The 14,166-nt window shown below is 45.2% G+C and overlaps 1 long non-coding RNA gene across 1 annotated transcript in view; it reads left to right on the forward strand.

Moving 5' to 3' along the window:
• Positions 1 to 14,166, forward strand: part of LOC309675550 — a 159,287-nt gene that overhangs the window by 53,582 nt on the left and 91,539 nt on the right. The window contains exon 2 of the long non-coding RNA XR_014269509.1: positions 11,888 to 12,112. This is a non-coding gene — a long non-coding RNA (uncharacterized lncRNA). The remainder of the gene's footprint in view (positions 1 to 11,887; positions 12,113 to 14,166) is intronic.

Below are 14,166 nucleotides of genomic sequence, written 5' to 3' on the forward strand. Positions count from 1 at the left end.
TTTCATGTACCACCTAGGACCTTCACCTAGATTTAGGCCAGGAAGTGGGCACCAGTGTAAAACCAGTTTGCACTGGTCGCAGTGTTTCCAAAGGAAGAGATCCCCAGACAAACAGAAACCGTTCCTGATGCTTAATTGTTTTGTCCTCGAAAAAAGCATGCCTTCTTGAAGACTTCATTCGGTACTACTTTTCAGATAAAAGCTGACCTTACTCATGCTGATATTATCCGCAAATTACAGAATTTTAATAATGCTGTATACACTATTACTGTACTTGTGTTCCTCACAAATGAACTATTGTCTATAGGTGACTGAAAGCAGATCAGGAAACATAAGGGAAGGACTCAGTGCCACTTCGATTTTATTTTTTTTAAAGTCAGCACAATTTCCATCTGATGTGAATTACATTGTACGCTTTATATATTTTTGTTCTAAACTAGCAGCACTAAAAAAGTTTGATTCTAGCAGATTCTTATCTGTTTTTTCCACGTGCGTTATAGTTTCCCATTTACTGAAGGAAACCTGGAAGGATTTAAAGGAAATTGTTTAAGAGGGAATAAATAATATTCATGAGATGCCTTCTGTCCTGTAGAAGAGATGGAGAATGCCAAGATTCCAAACTAATTCTTAGAAATAACTGATCAGCATCACAGCCTGCCGTGCCAATGGTTTCTCCTGCAGCAATGGGAACACCAGGTGGGAGCAACAAGAACGGGAAACTGCTGTAGCATGAGACAACACAGGTATTTGGTTTTTCCCTTCAGAAGTAGCGGCATGTATTGAGCTGTGCTGCGGGCTGAGTTACAGCTGAGCATTTTGTTTAAATTACATCAGTGGCACTTACCAAGTTTTAGCGTGGTTACCAGTCTAAGTGAACATTTGTACTTTGCAAACCTGTAGGCAAGTCTTTGCAAGCGACAGACTTCTTGAACTGTTTTTGTCGTTGCGTGTCCCGGTTTGAGATAAAACAGAACCAATTTTCTGTTTAATAACTTCACTTTTTAGCTTATGTTCAAGTACTGCATATGACTGGTGCAAAGAAAAAGGTTTCTAAAAGAAAAAAAGAGTGCATAAAATCCTAAAAACTTTAACACATTAAGAGGACAGTATTGCAGTAACTGATTCTGAGTTGGGAAAAAACTTGAAATGTTAGCGTTTGCCACAGAATAGAAAGTTCTGACGTGTCACGATGCCTTAGAGGAGCCGAAACCCCGGTGGTGTGTGACCACTGTATCTGTGTGCCAAGCTCCTCGGGTGCACTGGGGCTTCCAGGAGATACTCCCCAAAGGGAGAGGCGGCGGGTGGATGCATCGTTAAGTCTGGCCCGGGGACCTTCCCTGGGAGGGTGCAGGGTGTGATGAGGCTCAGCTGGTGCAGCCCAGGCGGGCAGAGATTACCCAGGGGCTGGGACCCCCCCAGCTGCAGGCGATGATGAGGAGCTGGTCCGGCTCCACCCAGGGCTGGGCAGCATCGGCGCTGAGCTGCTCTGGGGTTTCTGTGGCCTGTTGGACAGTGCTGTGAGAGGTTGGTGCTTGTTTCTGTCTCTAGTAAAGTAGGATTATTTTATTTTATTTTATTATTTTATTTTATTTTATTTTATTTTATTTTATTTTATTCCTGGATGCTGGTCTCGTTTTTGTCCTCGTGTCTGGGTGAGTACGAAGCTTCTGCGTGCTGTGGGCATCGTGTGAGCGGGCTGCCCCGGGGCGGCGTGTAGGGGCCGGTGTGAGAGTGAGCAGTGCCTTTAAGAGGAAAAAGTCCTCAAAGGACTCCAAGTTTTAATTCTTCTGTAAGCCTAGTGTTGATTCCTGGTGTGTAGAATATATTCTTGCAGATCTGGGAGTGAGAGAAGCTTAGTAATATAATGCTTAAATGCCCATCTCCACAAGTACTCTGAAATTGCTCTTTCAGCCCAGAGTAACTGAATAATTCCAGGATTTGATGTCTAAAGGTCTTTCAGCTCTAGGAGTAATGTTAATAGGAGCTCTTTCCTTTCTTTCAGAGATATTTAAAGGGGAAACTTCTGAGTTTAGAGTGGAGAATCTCTTCCTGGTACAGGTCTGAAATGTGGTTGTTAATGGTCTCAAGCCAGTGCAATTTTGGGGGGGGGAAATACCTTTTCTATTCAATGGAAACTACTGTTTTTCTCTGGTGAAAATAAGAATTATTTTCTTCTATGCTGAACTGGAATGTTTGAGCCCTAAATACAATGAAAAAACATTTAACGTCTAATTTCTGTAAAAACATAATTATCAGCTTTACAATAGTACTACTTCATGCTACCCAGGTGGATGGTGATGTAACTGGAAAGGACTGATCCAGAAGAAGGGGGGATTTATTTAAGATCGTTTTAGACTTAGCACGACTAAATGTGGCTCCTCTGTTCCACTGTAGTGCTTAGGAGTGCTCACAGCTGGCTCGTTTGGAGTCCGGGAGCAGTACGGACAGAAAGGTCTCGTGTTTGCTCTTGAAAGATCTCCTGGCTCAGATGTGGACCATAAATAACTGGAGAGCAAAGAGAAAAGCTGTAACTTGCCATGATTCTTCTGGAAAATCGAATGGTATGGCTGTAGATCATGCAGCAGGGAAGTAGAGTAGTTTGTTTCAGACCCCAGGGCTTTCTCGCCCTGCCTGAGTTCCATGACCCCTCTCCTCCCCACCGTGAGGCGTGCTGGGGTGTCCTCCCAACTCCCCCTGCCCCATGCAACACAAATACGTGACATCAAACCTGCAGGCTTCTCTTGTCTTTTGCTGTGTCCCCTTCGCTTCCTGCATACCCTTGCCAGGTGTTTTCTGCACATCTGCAGAAGACCCTGCCGAGGGAGGGAGCAGTAATGCCTCCGGGCGGTGGGTCTGGGGCCAAAGGGCCTGGGGGGGCTCTCGCTCCTCGAGGAGAGGTTTGCTCGATGTTATTGCAATCGATTAAGGAAACGGGTCAGGTCTTGTTTCACGGGACTGGAGTTGTGCTTGCGAGGCGCAGTATTTGGGTATGTTGTCTGTTACAATAAGCGGTGTCACTCGGTAAGGTGAACTCGCACGTGAGCTTGAACTGTAGCCTGTTGGGAAGGAGCAGAATTCTGCAAAAAATGATTCACTTATTGCGCGGGTTTCACTTAGTGCCTGGGTTTAGGACTAAAGGGGTCGTGGAAGTGCAAGTATTTAATGGGAGTATCTTCTGTAGAAGAGTGTGGGAGAATGACAGAAGTGTGGACCACAGCTTTAAGTTTTTTCCTAGAGGTTAAAAGCACGCAGGTTATCATTATCACTCGTCAATCCTGAGCTGTTTAAGTGAGGACAAAATGTTACTAGGCTGATGCAAGCTCTTTATCCAACACACGCTTAAATGGCTTTCTTGGAATGACATGCAGAGCTCTTAGTAACACTGTGTATGTCTTATTTCGGAGAAATCTGAATAACCACATCTGCAAAACTAGAGAGGGTGTATCCATCAGTGGAGGAAAAATTGTTCTTTGGTCTGATGGTATTTCTCGGATTTGATTGTTGCAAAGAAGAACAAGCACTGCAAAAACTGCTTCCACTTCTCTGTTCTCGGCTGAGAAGCAGGAGCTGTGGTGTGCAAAGATTAGAGCATGCAAGTGTATTGAAATTGGAAAGATACTTCTATCCAGCTCTGAAGAAGCATTTGGCTGCGTTTAGCAATTTTTACATGCCTTAGCATGACCACACAAGCTATTCTGTCACTTAAAGATTGACTGTGGAGCTGGGATCCTGCTGCTGCTGTAGCAGAGACAAAGGGCGTTATAAACAGAAAAACACTCTTCTGCGATTTCTTCTGGCCAACATCAACGTAAACATGGGAGGTGTAAACAAGAAGGAAATAAAGAAACAAAAAACCTTTTAGAATGGAAATGCTGCAAGACTTTTGCCTGTTAGCTATGCTCTGCGTACAGCTAAGGAGAAGACAGTGGTGCCTATTTTCACCCCACCGGTGAGATGAGGATTGTCAGGGCCATTGGAGCTTGGGGGTAACCACAGGCACCGGCGAGCGCAGGAGCGGGGCTGGAGGGAGGCTTCCAGAGGGCAGTGCCCGGCGTTGATGGCATCCCAGATGAGAGTGGCCGGGCATGGGTGACACATCGTGGGTTGTATAGGCTCTGGAGGGGCGTGAAGTTTGGGAGAGGATTTCTGGCTTGTGTTTACAGCTCTGTGTGACGCGCCGTTAGGGGTGCTCTGCTCTGTGAGAACACAGCAGTGACAACTGTGTTGTTCTGGCTCAAATACTGCTGATCTTAAGAGCTCCTCAGCATTGTTGCTGTTCTGTTATTTCCTCCCTGTGGCTCTGTGACAGCGAACTTTTGTCATACAGCTCTTCGCTGTGGGAACCATCTTCTTGCCTAGAGCAGTAGGGAGGGATGCGCCCAGTGCTACCACAGTGGGATTTTGCTGTTCGACTGCAGTCTCTCAACAGCACAATCTGTAATGTAGCAAGAAGTTATAGAAAGCGTGCTACAGGTGAAGAGCAGCTTTCCCCGACGTTTATTGCTGACCTTTATCAGGTAGCTCACAAGCGCTCGAGCTAGGCTGGCTCCCTGGGAGCTCCTGTGCAGGACGGGGCTTTTCCTCCAGATTTCTGCCACCCGAAACATGCTCTTTCCAAGGTCTGCCCTTTTCCTTGCACGCTTCAAGATGCTGACTCGTCCCTGTTGGTGTGCTCCTCTTCTCTTGCTTTGCTCCCTCTTTAGTGCAAGAGTCCTCCCGGTGCGGGAGGAGTTAACTGCAGTCTTGCGCAACTGCCGGGCGGTTTGGTTTCTTGTGTCCCTGTTGAAGAGGAGACCTTGGCTTGTAAATATTTGTCTCTGAGGTATGAGTATGCCTTAGACCACGGTGGATCCAGACAGTTTCCTATAATACATTGTGACAGGGCTGAGTTGATCAATGAAGCTAGAAGCATGAGAAGGAAAACTTTGACAAACTCCTTCGCTGCACTTAAAATGCCTCATCTAAATTAATATTTCTGAAACATGTTGGTCTGCTTTAAATTTAGGCCCAGGCGAAAAAAAGAAAACAACTGTGCTGATACTTATGAGTAGTCCTGTTTCCTTCCCAAGCTCAGCAAGACTCTGCCAGTGAAGGGCAGCAAGAAGCTTTGAACAGAGAAACTAGAAATTTAATGTTTCTGGCTGTTGAATGAACGAATGGGGCCATTGAGGAAATGACTGAAGGATGGAGTACGACCGCCTCAAAAGCCCTTCAGCGTATCCTAATCTGTCGCTTTAAAAAGTGCTGTGTTGTTGTAAGGAGTTCTTGAGGTAATGACTTTTTAATGTATTTAAGGAAAACAAGACCACCCTGATTAGCTGTAGTTTCATTTTCAAGAGCAGTTATGATTACTGAAACATTGTCACATGTCATGAATCATTCCGTTCTGTGGCCGAGGTATTGCAGGCTTGCCACAAAGCCATTAATTTTAGTGGTTAGGCCTCAAAATTTCCTTCCCGTTTTTAGGCAGATTGGCAGCTGAACCAAGTGTAAACATGTTGGCGCATACTTTCCTACGGGAATCCATGTCCTGGAAGCCTCAATGTAAAGACCATGAGATCCTATATCTGACAGTGGCTACAGGGCTGGGAAAGGGGATGGTGTGTGCACTGGGGAGTCCAAGGCACATCATTTCGTGGGTGCTGGGACTGCGGTCCTGTCTCTGCGCCGTCCCGTTGTCCATCCCTATTAGCTGTATTGTGAGATGTGTCCCTGCAGCTGTACAGTCTGAAGACATGATCTGAAAAAAAATGCCTTTTTTTTAAATTATTTTTTCCTGGTTGAATTGCTCTGGAGAGCCTGTTCATCATGAGCCTGTAAGAATTCATGTGGGAGAAATCTCCCCAGGCGTAATATATTTGTGGGGCTACCTATGGAGCAGCCTCTGTCTCCTGGAGAAGTGCACTGGACCGTGTTTTCTGATAATTCACTTGAGCAAAACTGTGTAACTTGCCACAAAAATCTGCCATTGGTTATGGGCGCTTCAGGAGTTGTACTGTGCCTTCAAAAAGCTTCATTGCCAGTGGAAATCCTTCATAGTTGGGCTGTCGCTTTTCAGGACTGTTAATGTGGAAAGTTCTCTTTTCCGTTTTGTTCTGTATTTATGTATGTACAACACCATCGGCCTAAAGACACAAAAATGGAGATCTGATAAATGTTGTGTCAACAAATATGACGATAAAGGCAGGTTGAATGGCCTGGTGCGAAGAAGTCCTTGATAACGTCGGTGTGCTGACGTTGGAGACCTCACTGCGCATTGGACTGAATTTTCTGTAGCGACCGGTGCCTGCAGAAAGACATGATACAAGTTCTGAGTTCTTGAAGGCGGATACATCGTTTAAAAAGGTGTTTCAAGCTGAACGCACACAATTTAAGCCACCTGAAATGCTAACTTTCAATTTCCTCCACCTGGTGGGGGCACACGAGTGACTCTACAGCTGCACTGCTTAACAACCTGACAGTGGAGGTAAAATACTTTGTTCTAAGTTAAAAGATTAGTCACTCTGCAAAATCTTTGCAGTTAAATGCTAGGTAGAAATACCAGCTGAACTTTAATTCCAAAGATGGCCTCTGCTTTGTTATTTGAAGATGTTCGCTACTCTTGCGATCGATATGAGTCATGCTTTTCATGCGTCTTCATATTCTGCAGTTCCGAGCGCAGTGCTGGGTGTGTATTTCATTGTCAATCTCCTTTAACTCATTCTGTGTTTTCCGGCATTAATCTTTTCATGTCAATGTTTTCTAAATCTAATCCAGCACAGCCTCTGGAAAATAAAGCAATTGTTTAAATTGATGGTTCTGAACAAAACAATTCATAAATCAGTACATAATCTTTGAAACTGCTTTTTATCGGGAAAGTTTGCTTGTTTGTTTGTTTGGGGTTTTTTTTCCCTGGGATGTGATTATAGTGCGGGGATTAGAAATATGCAAGAAGAGCGTGCCACCTGCAGGTGCCGGGGAGAGCCCGCGTTTCTCGGCGGCGGCCGGTGCGGGCAAACCTGCTGAGCTGCCTCTCCAATGGTCTGCGGGTGACCGAAATAAAACCTGCTCAGTTTTCTTTAGTGCTTCAGTAAGTGACAGGTCCGAAACATAATAGAGATTGTTCTTCCAGAATCCCCGTGTTAACCAGTCTTGACTAAACGTAGATGACCACGGCTCGGATGGGGCAGGATCGGTGGAGTGTAGGTTTCCTTTTTGGTGCCTTCGCAGAAAGCAGCACGTGCAGCTCTCGGTCGGAGGTCCCCCATGGGCCAACCCCCTGATGCTTTGGTGTATTGGCATGTGTATTAGCTGATGTTCCTCTTTTAATAAGAGGCTGATGTCTTACAGTCTGTGTGGGAGGGGGAGAGATGGAGCCGCGTTTCTGCTGAGGGTGAACTGGTACGTAGCTGAGTGGAAATAGTCAGATTTTTTGACTGCTCACTGTCAAATTTGGAGCTATCTGGGACTACCCTCAGCCTCAACCCCAAACTTGTCAGGTTGCAAAAACAACGTAGTCGCATCGCTGGAAGCCAAGCTGCTTTTCAAGTACGAAGCTGACTACCAGTAAGCCTTGAAAACAGTGAGAAAGCGCATGGACGGGGAATGATTTAAGGAGAACAAACCAAAGTACTGGGGGACAGCATGTGTTGTTAATTACCTGCCATTCTGATTTCTGAAGTAATTTTTCATCCATGAGCTACATGGTCAAATACAGTAGCAAACCAGGAGTGTACATTCTAGCTTGTGGGCATGTTAAATACTGGGAATTGATGTTATGTCATTGCTGCTACGGGTCCTCCATTTGGAATCATTGTGCTGTAGCTTGAGGAGTGCCTCTGGAGCCGGGTAGTTCATCATAAATCGTAATTTCATAAAGATGATCTGCAGTAGCTCCCCAGACTCAATTTCCAATTGTAATTGGCAGATGCAAGAAGACTCAGAACAATTATCTGATATTAATTACGTCAAAGACTTTCTGGATTCTCCTCATCTTTAAAGTCTCAATTCTTGACGTGACCAGAGAGCTTTGTGCAGGGAAAGGGGGAGGGAGAAGGTAACTCGCTCTTTCAGCGGTTCTAGGCAGAAGCTGGCTTGTGCACCTGGCATCGAAGGACATCCTTCAGCAGCTCTAGCTCTTGAAGTCTCATGATCTTCAAATACCGCATTGGTGTATTAGGTCAGCAGCGGCTGGGCCTGAAGCTTGATGCTGGACTTGGGGGAGAAAAAAGCACAGGGCTCAGAACTGAGCGTGCGATGTCCTGCTAGGCGTTCACGGAATCTGGTGCGGTCCTGCCTGCTTAGGCCTGTAAGAAAGTTTAATCTCTTTATTTAAATATTTATGCCTAGCGGGCTGAGAACTATTAGCTGGTACAGAATATTCAACCTCTGAAACAAAGTAGTTGTGCCATACCCACTTCAACGGAAGAGGAGCATTCCACAGCTGTGACTTTTACTGGATGATTTGTGCCGTGAGGTTAAGAAGGGAGATGTGGTTTTAGTATGTTTTGGGCACCTCTAGTGTACCAAAGCTTTGCATTCTAATTTTGCAGAAAAAGTCTCTATAAAGTATAACTACTCTTGCAGGTGGGACTGGACAATAATGCAAACCTTATTTTGGCAGTGTGCTTTCGTAAGATATGAGAATGTTAAGTAGAAGTTCTAATATGACTGTGCCCTGATAACACACCTCCTGGCAGCCACGCTATCTGCAGTTACTGAGTCGTGGGCACTGGGAGGCGGTGAAGAGTTCCACTAATTCCAGAAAAATCCTGGATCAGAGAGCTCTCAGCTGGAGGTATGTTGTGCGTAGGATGCCCAGTTTATCTTCTGGGCTCATGTGGACCACTTCCGTACTCTGATAGTCCTGCTTTTTCCTTGCCCTCTCTGACATCCAGCTCTGCAGCAGCCATGGTATGGGATGGCAAGGGAAAATAAGAATTAATACTCCCCGCAGCAAGGAACTCATCTGCAGTCTGCGAGGGCAAAATGATTCTTTCTGTCTCGTTGCAGAGGGTTTAAAGCCCACTGGAGGATATCAGCTGCTTGATGTAAAGCTGGAGCAGGCAAAAATGGACATAAGGAGTAACTCGTGCTGTGGAGGGAGGTTCCAAGGTTGAGGTTTCTTGGATTTGTCACCCTATGGTTCAGTCTGTAGTGGGTGTAAGGACTGAGTTGGTGCTTCAGCCCCGCAGCCTGTGGGGCATCAAGTTTAGTCGCTTTCGTTTCTCAATGCCTATTTTCATGGATGCTGTCAGCATGCAGTGTGTTCGCCACCTCTACTTGTCCCTCAGGTTTACTGGAGTCCAGGCAAAGGCTTCCATGCTATTGGAAGAGGACAGACAGACACACAGCGTGATCCAACATAAACCTTGTTTTCTTAGGAATCCGGGCAGGACAAGTGGAAATAGTCAAATATAAATACATACCTCCCTTGCATTGCTCCTGTTTGATCAAACGTCCCAGTGTCTGTGGGGCCTCAAAGAGAAACTGTCCTCCAAGGGTAGTGTGAATAATGGCACTCGCACTCTTTTAAAGCAGGGTAATAATATGCAGTATTTATTGTATTTGCTTGAATGCTCAAAAATTACGTGTTTTGCCTGAAAGCTAAGCTATACTCGGCCTGGCCCCTGGAGGGCACCAACAGCCAACATTACGGGGTTTTTTCGGTGGCCTTTTAGCTATTGCTCACTGACATCCAGCGCTATGAGGATGGCAAATACATCCCCATCTATAGATTAAATTGAACTTGCTTTGCCTTGCATAATTTGGAAATTCAAAAGACCAATTTCTTAGTGTAATTGAAAACCGCTACATTTCAGGCTTATTCATTGAATCAGTATTTCCAGTTAGAATTCAAATTAATCTTTCTACCTTTAAACAAGATAACGAGGGTGTAGTTATATTTACTCAGCCTTTTAACAATCAGGTTCAGTGTAGCTGCATATGATTAACTGCGCATACACAATTGCAAAGGGTTAGCACGGGCATGACTCAAGTCATAAGGGAAATTCATCCCTAAGGCTGAAAATCTGAACCGACAGTTCAACACTCAGCCTAATGCCCGAGTTCCTCTGGAAGGGAAAAGTAAAAAGGGAGGGGAGGAAGGCAAAATGACCAGCCCTACATAAGAGCCGTGTCAGCTTGCGTATACGTCCCTCTGGACTTATTTTTTTTAAATTTAGCCTGGAGTCCTTTTGCTTTAAAGTTGCACTAATGCAACTTCACTGAATAGCTTCCAACAGCTGTCAAAAAGAGACATGACATCGGAGTGCATTTGTGGAGCGCATCTGTGTGTCTGGATTCTGCGTGGGCCGGTCATTTGGAAACACAACTTTGAAGTTTGTGCATGGGAGCATTTAGCTGGAGTGTGCCCTGCTCTGCGTCACAGGCATCTGATGTGGCGGTGATTGAATTGGGTGGAAAAATCCCTAATTCTGTGGAATACCAATAGATGGGTCTTAAAGAGTTCATCTCTACAAAGAGAAGTCTAATTTAGACATCCTAAGTTTAGGCACTTAACTGAGACTTTATGTGGACTTGCGTGATCTTTGGAGGGGCTCGGACTGATTCTTACCTTCGTAGATTGTATAACAGGCAGAGCTCCTAAAGTTCAGGAAAATTAAACTGGACCCACAAAAATGATCAAGTTTTGGTAATAAACGGCTTTTCAGTCTCACTAGTACAAGGCCCAGAGGCTGAATGTCGAAAAGCATCAAACATCTGCAGAGAACGAAGCAAGGGAGCAGCTGGTCGCAGCCTTTGGTGGATTCTCCATGATTTACAACATCCAAATGGAGATCAGATACCTTTTGGAAAGCTCAGCTCTAATTCCAAGATTAATTATGGGAAGTCCGATCTGCTCTGTGTTACACGGGAGGTCAATGTGAAGAATGTGGGTGGTTTTTTTTTTTTTTTTTTTTAATACATTAATGTGACCTTGTGCAACTTCCCTTTCGTATCAGACAGGTTTGAGGGCAGATGCTGTTCTGCTGCCCTGCCTTTCTGTAACAAGGTGCCGAACAAGTCCGTGTGCCCTGTAGCTGTTTTCTCAGCACCTTATGTGGGACTTGTGGGTTTTGTGAAGCTGAAAACTTGCAGTTGTTTGCCCGGTAGCTCGGAGGCACGCTGCATAGGTGGGTGCCCCGCTTTTCCCTGCAGGCTGACCCGCAGGGGAGCAGATACCTCGTGCTGTGGTTCTGCTGGCGACGTCCTTTGCTGAATGCGAGAAGTTTCGGGGGATTTTTAATCCTTTTTGGAGATGGGAGGAAGTAAAAAGATTGTCAGTGGGAACAATTGATGCTCAGACTTAGCACAGTTTAACTGCAGTGGGCTTGTGGTCTCTGTCAGCGCGCCCGTAATCCACGTGAGCTGATGCTCTTCCATTGTTCGGTGGTTGAGTTGTGTTTCCTCGTGTTTGCAATAGTTTAAGACCGCACACATAGGCTGCTGGTGCACAGTAGCCGCTGAAGCTGTGCTTGCTTGATTTGTGTATGAGCGTGAGGTCGCATACAGAGGGCACCCTGCAAAATAAATGTTGTTAATAAATAGTTGGTACAGCATCATGAGCACCAGCCGTACAGAGGTACCCCGAGGTGGGGTTGTAGGTGCGTGTTTGGGTCGCACTGTCACACCTTCTTAGCTGAATCTGGCCTGCCAGCCAGCTCGTGCAAACAGGCAAGAGACAATTTTCTTACGGTCTTCTGCTTTGCACTCTCTCAAGCGATCTATGGCTCGTGCCTCGTTAACTGAATCTTGTGTTCTCATTTATACTTGTGCAAAAAGTAAGTGAATGTTCAATTTCACATGTTTACACGTAAACACCAATGTAATGTAACACTCTAAAGAAGGGTGAAGTACTTCTCTGTGGGCTGCTATGCTAATTGTCCTCCCTGTCGTTCATTTACAGGTCTGGACTGGGTTACCTCTGCATCTGTATCTGTTGGAACACCAGCAAGCACAGGCCACGATGGTGCGCAGGTTGTTTTAATTTGCGCTGGGGACTGTCTTTGGCTCTATGAATAAGAAAGCATCTTTAAATACTCCCCGTCTCTACTGAGCTGAGCGCTCCTGATTTCCAGCTCTGCCGCGCACGTGGGCGCTTGGCCAGCAGGATCAGAGCTGGGCCTACAAGGTAAGCGTGAGCAAATTTATAATGAAGTCATTAAATTCATGTAAGCTGTTCTTTGCCTGTCCAGCATCTCAAATTGGACCATGGATTTGATATTTCAAGTAGTAACATCACTCCGCTGTGTGTGGTGGTGATGGGTGGGATTTGCTAGTTCTTCTGGCATCTTCTCTGCAGGACGGGAGTCTGTCAAGGGAAATTTGTGTTTTGGATGTGAGAAGAGAAGGAGATAGAATTTGCTTGGGCAATCCCACAAGCAGTCTTTGTGCTACTGTTAACTGTTAGGGATTAAGTAGAGAGTCGCCTATGCCTTATCCATCTCCTGAATTACTCTGCTGTGCCCAGCATAAACTGGAAAGAGAAGAGATTGTGTCCTAATAGACTTTTCTTGTCAGGCTAGCCGCTGAGCTTGCTGTGTGAAATGCTCCCCTTGAATTACTAAGCGGTTTTATTCTGGATGGCATCCTGCATATGTTTTTCAGTCACAGACTGGAATAATTCCAGGGAAGATGCTCTGTTCTGTTGCCTAATTAATAATACATCTCTTTAAAAAATAAATAAAAAAATCAATGCATATTTAACTGATAAGCTAGAGCAGCTTCAAAAGCACCGTTTCAGTCCATGAGCTGCATAATACAGTGCCGCGTTACTCTGAAAATCCTAACTAGAGCAAAACTTTGGATGTGTGAGAGCGCGTTATGCTTCTAAAGTAGTTGAATGGTTTAATGTGTTGACTTTTCGTGACTTTCTTTTTTTCTTCTTCTTGGAGAGAAAGGATGGAAAATACAAAGCCCGGTAGCTTAGAGAGTTAAGGTAAAAACCTCCTTCGTTCCCTTTTTCGAAAGGGATTTGTGTGCACGACGAAACCTGCAGCAGCGAGGTGAAGTCGCAAAGCTGCTGCCCAGCACTTCCTCACCCGCAACCGGCTGTTAGTCAGCCAGCTGCGCTGGGAAGCAGCTTACGTGACCGTTCCCTTCTGTTGAGGAATGCAGGGTGAAATAAAGTGTAAAAGTAGGATTTGGGAGAGGACTTTTTTATCTACTGCTATCACTGTCGCTGTACAACACTGGCCAATGCTTTTCATTGTGCAGTTCCACATAACGAGGTAAGAACTGAGCTTTTAGCGTGAACTTTGGCCATTGTCACTTCAGCTGATTCTCGTAAAAGCTGCTGACACCTTGGTTTGTAATGCTTTGCTTTACTGGGGGAGAAGAAAAATTCATTATTGCAAAGCCCAAATAATCATGAAAAGCCAGGTTGTTTTTTGATTCATTCGTGGCAGTTATTCCTCACCAACGCAGATTGTGGATGTGGGGAGAGTAAATGACATAGGTGTGGAGTCCTAATGTCAGCATCCGCAATAGACAACATTTCATCTTGTTTGTTGTGGTTTTGTGTGCCTGGGGTTTTGATTTTGTTTTGGTTGGGATTTTTTTGTTTGGGTTTTTTGTGTTTTTCTTTTTTTTTTTTTTTTAAATCCGCCTTCTGTTCCTTACGGCATCAGGGAAGGGAGAAGTCCTTTAGGTTTGTTTTCCTCTGGAAATCTGCTTTCAAATTCAGAAGTTTCCTTGGTTTCCAGAGGAGTCTTTTGCAGAGGTAGTAGAAAGGCTCTGCTTGTTTGCCCATCTCCGCTGTGCTGCGGTCTCTCACTGCTGCTCTTGCTGCCCGACCTGGTGATCTGTGTGCATCTCCCAACCTCTTTTTCCAATGAGGTATGCCTAAAAAGGCCCGGGGCAGAGGGGATCTCCCACTCTCTCTGTTTTTCTCATGATTTGGCGATAGCAACCAGGACAAAAAAAGGTCGAAGAGTTGTCTTCTCTGATGCTGAAGAGTGCACTTCAGGAGTTGTAGCTGCAAACAGGCGAGCAACACCAGGTACCGCTTGTGGCAAAGTGGCATTAGGGATTTAAAGCTTGGGCTGTGATGAGATCAAAATACAAGTCTCGCAACACAAACAAGGATTGCTTTGATGAAAGCTGAGGCTTTAATTTAATTTGCGTGGGATCTAGATGAATGGCCTGTGTGATCGAAACAGATTGCATTGTAAATAGGTTGACGGA

The sequence above is a fragment of the Vanellus vanellus genome (genome assembly GCF_965231255.1).
Source record: "Vanellus vanellus genome assembly, chromosome: 9".
NCBI lineage: Eukaryota > Metazoa > Chordata > Aves > Charadriiformes > Charadriidae > Vanellus > Vanellus vanellus.